Here is a 6,075-nt window from a genome sequence, read left to right as displayed (position 1 = left end):
ATTTGGAAGCGCACTGGGGTGAATCTGTTCCTGAAGTGTGTTTATGTTTGAGGGACTTTGCATGCAGGCTATCTCCTCAGAGGCATGTTAAACTCTGCTCTCCAAAGACAAGAGTGCAAGAGGCAGTGTGGAGGGGGAGGAGAAGAACCCAAAAGGATGGAAAAGCTGCAAAATACATTTCTTTTGGAACTCTGAAACTGAATTTTCAAGGTTTGAAGAGCCTTTCTCATTTAAAGGAAAAATAAAAAATTCCAATAAACTTGGCACAAATGATTAAACATTGTGGGGGTCTGTAGCTCTAAAATGATACACCAGGTTTTCAGATATCTCCAAAATTAACATAATTTGACCATCTTGTCTTCAAACACTGAAATCTCTCAAAATGTTTGCAGGTGAGTTTTTCAGTTTTCAAAGCTCTCCTAATTTTACACCATCTCCTTCCCTCTTTCCATACCTCCACGTGGATGCTGACATGTGCTGTCACGTAAAATTTGTCTTTCACAGCCTGAGCAATCATTTTTGGTGTAAGGGAAGGGTTTGCCAGCATTCTGTGGCATGGCATTTAGGTCTGGCTCCCATAGTGTTCATATTTCCACTGAAGGCAATCAGTTCACATCAGGTACTCTGCAGACCCAATGCTGTGGTTTCTTATCATTTCTGGAGAGGTTAGAGCTAGAAACCTAACCCCTGGCTTGAAGACGACACAGAATTACCCCTGGATTTGCTCCCAAACTCACGTAAATAGCTTCCCCACTCCCAAAATAACTCCAAACTACCTTTCCCCCTCCTCACACTTCTGAATCCCTCCGCGCTTCCTGATCTTGGCAGGGACATTTCAGAAATAGCCAGCACAATGGTGTTTCCAGTCTGCAAGAGGAAACACTGGCTGGGAGGAGTTATGAAAGGAACAGAGGAAGCGGAGCTGTTTTCGTTCCACCCCAGGCTGCAGCAGAGGGGTGGGAATGCCTGTGGGGCTGCGGGGCAGTGGGGCTGGGAGGGAACGTGTGTGGCTCCCTGCATCACCCGGCACAGCTGACGCTGACAGGCAGCTCGAAACTGCTGAACACACTGAATGAATCAAGGTCAGGGCAGAGTCAGCCCCCAGCGTCCCTCCCCCCGTCCAGCACTCACTGAGACATGAAAGGTGCTGGACGGCTCCTCAGCCGGGGCTGCTCCGTCACATGCTCTGTCAGCCATCCAAGACTGCAGTTCTGAACTTTTCCGTGGAGCCAATGGCGATATTTTCTGGCCCTGGCCCGCCGGAGCGCTTGGCCGGGGCTATGGGAATGCGATGTCAAGGCGGGCTGTCCGTGCCTTGGGATTGCTTTCATGCGTCTCCACCTGCTGGCTGGCACTCCGCTGATTGCAGCCGCCCGCCGAGCGACAGCGCAGCGCTGCCAGGGACGGGAAATGTCACCCGGCCTCACGAGAAGATGGGCAGACGAGCGTGACAGGAGAGATCGTTTCCTTAATTTGATCACGAGCAACAGCTTGCATCGCAGGTGACAGGTAGAAGGCCACCGAGATTTTTCAGACCAAGCTTTTGAACTTCTGGAGCCTCACTTGAGAAGATAAGCAGTAAGAAAGATTTTTGAGGGGGAAAAAGTGTGGAACCGTCAGCGTTTTATTTCCCTACCAAAACCAGATGCTAAGAATGTTAACGTGCTCTCATTGACACAGTGGAGGAGGGAAATTGTTTATTAATATCTGGAAGCATGAGCATTCTGGGGCCCACAACTTAGTTGCCGTGTGGTTAGGAAAGCAGTTACTTAGCAAATGCAGGCAGGCAGGCAGCTGTTTCAAATGGAAAGGAATAGAAATGATTAATGACTTCTATGCTTTAAAGAAATGAACGCACAGGATTTCTTTCTTCTGCTGTGCTGTCCCACTTGGCCATTTCTGTCATGTGCCCTGGGACTTTCTTTGGAAGTTTTCAATGGTCTGTCGTGAACTACTCTTTAGAAACTTACTGGACCAGATCTGGAGCCAGACAGATGCCAGCTGTGGATGTGACCCATTTGTACATACATTTACAGACTCTGAGCACAGACTAGCAACACTTGATATTCCATGAACTTTGTCCTGCAGCAGCAACAGTATGTCTTGCTTTCAGACACTGCAGTGATGAGCGCAGTATTGACTCCTATTTAGAGCAGGATCAAGTGTCACCTTTTCCCTCTTGCAGCTGCATTTTATCTGGGCTATATTGTACAAGGGAGCAGGCAAGGTGCACTCTCGGGAATCCAGACAATACAAGGAATGAGCCTTACATTTGTTAGCCATGTCAGATATCAATATGGATTATTGGGATATTAATACACCAACTTCCAACAATATACCAACTTCCAGCAGTGGCTTGTTTTTACCCTTTCCAAACAACTCATGCTGTCTCTCTCTGGTTCTTAGGTCTTCTCCATGTGGCAGCACAAAGCAGAAAAGGCTAAAGAAGGAAGAGAAAGAGAAATATGAAGAAAAGAAAAAGGAAGGCTATACAGAACAGATAATATTTTCACTGAATTGTTCACAGTGAAAGATCCAGCCAATTTTATTATATTACTTATCAGGGAGAGTAAGTTCTCCCCTGACTTGACTTCATGGAATTATTTTGAATTTACTTCTGTTCAAAAGGGTACATACCTTGGTCAACTACCAGTTCTGTTGCCATATTTTTGGTGGATCATGTGTTCAGAAATGTTTGCTCTTCCCAAGTATTATCCCCTTTCAAAACGGATATGGCTAAGCATTGAGAACAGGATAGGTGCTACAGAAGGTGGTAAAGGTGCCCATTGCATATCTGTATGATTAAACACATCCAAGTACATTTAGTAGGTACTTATAAAGGCAACATTCCTGGCAGGAATATTGTGTATTCAGTTTTGGTTAGCACCAGAGGTATGACTAAATCAGCTGATTGTGTGAACTCAAACCCATCCAGTAGTTTAGAAGGTGCATGAGTTTAATGCATCCTGAATGTGCCTAATAACTTGGCACAGGCACTAAGCACAGGCAGACAGCTGAAGAGGGTTCTCACAGATTACTCTAAGACCCAGCAGGACTGGAAGATGATATTTCCTTGTCTACGAGGATATCGCTCTCAATTCATCGTTTCAACACAGGAAGTTATCTGCAACCTGGGGCAACAATGTGCACTCGGACACAATTAGCCTGCTGTCTGATGATATTTAAGAATTAACCACATAAGGCTTCCTTGCAAAGTTGTCAGAAAGGCTCAACTGATTATTTTAACTAAGCCCATTTAAAATACCTGAATAAACTGATGCAAAACAGAAACAGCTTTTGCAGTTTGAACTGCAGGCTTCCTGTACATCATTCATTTTTGGTGTAGGAATAAAGACCAGCTAAAGTGAATGGTGTTTCTCTTTCTATATCTCTCCGGAGATCTCTGTCAGGTACCCAGGTGAATTAGCACTGGTATCATCCAGAGCACACAGCAGAAGGATGAGCTTTATATATATGGGTACCTCAAATCACACGTAAAAGTATAAATTCAGCTCCATGTTTCAGTTCACTTTGCCGAAAGCAGAAGTTGCTCCAATATCCTGAATCTTCTTTCACGGGCTATTTTTGAAACTGATATAACTCAGGCAGGAAGTGTGAGTGTGTGTATCTGTGCTGCTGAACACCACATGAGGGTGTGTTGATCTGTGAGATCTGTTTTCTGAAGCAGATTCTTGCAACTGCCTTTGTTTTGTTGTTTTTCTGCTGTTGATTTTGGTTTAGTATTGGGGCTTGGGTTTTTTTGTTTTGTTATTGGGGTTTTTTTGGACTGCAAAATACTTTCTGAAAACTTATCCCTGGTAATCCTAGAGGGTTTAATAACAAGGTCTTATTCCTAACTGGATCATCTAGCTGTTGTGCATATGGATAAATTTCTCTCTTGTTTTCCTGGCCCCTTTTATCTTTCAGTATTTAATCTGTGCTCTCAGTTGACACTGTCTCAGTTACCACAGCAATTTACTGCCATATTAAAAATTCTTTTAAAATAGTGCTCAGTTGAAGGTCCTTCCATAGTACAGCATTTCTGTCATCCATGAAAAAGCATATTCCAAAAAAGGCTGTGAATTTCATTATTGTTGTTATTATCATGTTTTTCTCCAAAGCATGTTGATGCTGAGCAGAATGTCAGACAGGTGAAAGAGTCACATGCACCATTTGCAAACAGATCCTACATTAGTGGATGTCCTCAGGCCTCAGAGTTGCACTACAAGTGAGGAAACACTGATTTTTAACATTTTGACCAGGAATGCCCTAATTAGTGTTTCTGTTTTGGTGAGAAAATTATTGCCTGCAAATTCTCTGCCAGGATCTAAGTATAAAAAGGTGTGTGGTTTGCTCTTGGTATTAGAGGAGGGTGGCTGGGAGCTGACTGCCCACAGTGAAACCCCACAGGGGTCTTGAGTGGTCCCACCATTGCTCAGGCTGGTGGCACCCCATCACCACTGGCCCTTTTTTATCATGCTTCTTTCTATCCTGCAAGCTGAGGGCTGTGAACACCAGGAGAGAAGCAAGCTTTAGTCTAGCAGCTCAAATAACGAAGTAACTTACTTCCCTGGCTGGAACAAGGAGGAACTGTGGAAGGAATTGCAGCTCTCTGAGTCATACTTCCTCCTTGGAGTGATGCAGCCCTGCACCATGCCTTAGGCTGACACTAGAATCAAGCTTGTCCATCACAAAGTGACATCACAAAGAGAAAAGGGAAAATACTGGGGCACTGGATTATCGTACCCTCAAATCTCCCAATTGCAGCTCTAAATATAGCCAAACATGTAAAAAACTGTTTCTGGAAACAGTACAACTATTTAGCTCCCAACCCTTCAAAAAACACAAAAATAAAATAAAATAAAATATAAAATAAAATAAAATAAAATAAAATAAAATAAAATAAAATAAAATAAAATAAAATAAAATAAAATAAAATAAAATAAAATAAAATAAAATAAAATAAAATAAAATAAAATAAAATAAAATAAAATAAAATAAAATAAAATAATAAAATGCCACCCCAAAACCCAAACCCCAGAAAACCCCAACCAGTTCTCTCCCAACCAAGATCCTGTGTGTGGAGCCATGTTAAGCACATTCTGATCTCCAGCCAGCAAGTGAAAAATTCCCAAATGCCACACCTATCCAGGGTGTGACTAGAGACTATCAACCAGTTTATATTTGCACTTTGATATAGAGCACATGCTTAACATCCTATGGTGTATCCTTGGGAAAAAAATAGCAACAAGTTTCAACATAGAAATGGTGTTAGATTAGGAGGCCAGAATAAATAAGAGCCAATGAGCTGTAGAATGACTTGAGGTAGTGTATAAGATCTCATCTTAAAAAATAACACGAGAGCAGTACATTGTAGATGAAACACATAATGAAAAAAACATTCCAAACTCCTCATTTGAGAACAGATTACAAATAAAATAGGCTCGGGCATGCCAAGTGTAAAATCTTTGATATGGAAATGCAGTAATAGTTAAATGAAATGGGCTGAAAATCTATTTATCAACAGTGTGTAATGCCTACTTGGATCATCCCATGAGAAAAGCAAATAAGGAGTAGTAGGAGAATATACAGACACTGTTAAAAAGTTTACATACCTCCTGCTTTCAAACCTCATGACAGAGCCCTTCACCTGGACTGGAGGTTTTGAGAAGTTACGAAGTTGGTATGAAACCACACCTCAAAGGATTCAGAAAGTATGCCCCGAGACCCAGATTTTCAGGAGTCACCTGTTAAGTTCAGTGTATTTAAAAGGACCTGGTCTCCTGACAGTGAAAAGGAGCCCTCTGGCATCAGGCCTCCCATGAGCATCATTCCCAAAAGCCTCAACCCAGGCCAGAGGGCTTCACAAGGTTCTCATTGATGGAAACTGCGCTGTGAGAGAGACCAGCAGCCTGTGCTCCAAGTAACACCACCCAGCTTCAAGGGCTCCGTGCATCCCACCCAACACGGAATCCTTCCCGTCACTGCTACCTCGGGATCCTTTCCCTTTGTGGCTGTGCTGGCCCTCTGTTCCATTATTGCCAACGGGCATATAAGTCATTACTGCACCCGACG

Source organism: Cyanistes caeruleus, chromosome 6 (genome assembly GCF_971803275.1).
Source record: "Cyanistes caeruleus chromosome 6, bCyaCae1.hap1.1, whole genome shotgun sequence".
NCBI lineage: Eukaryota > Metazoa > Chordata > Aves > Passeriformes > Paridae > Cyanistes > Cyanistes caeruleus.
The sequence above is the reverse complement of the archived record's forward strand: the minus strand, read 5'-3'. Positions refer to the sequence as shown.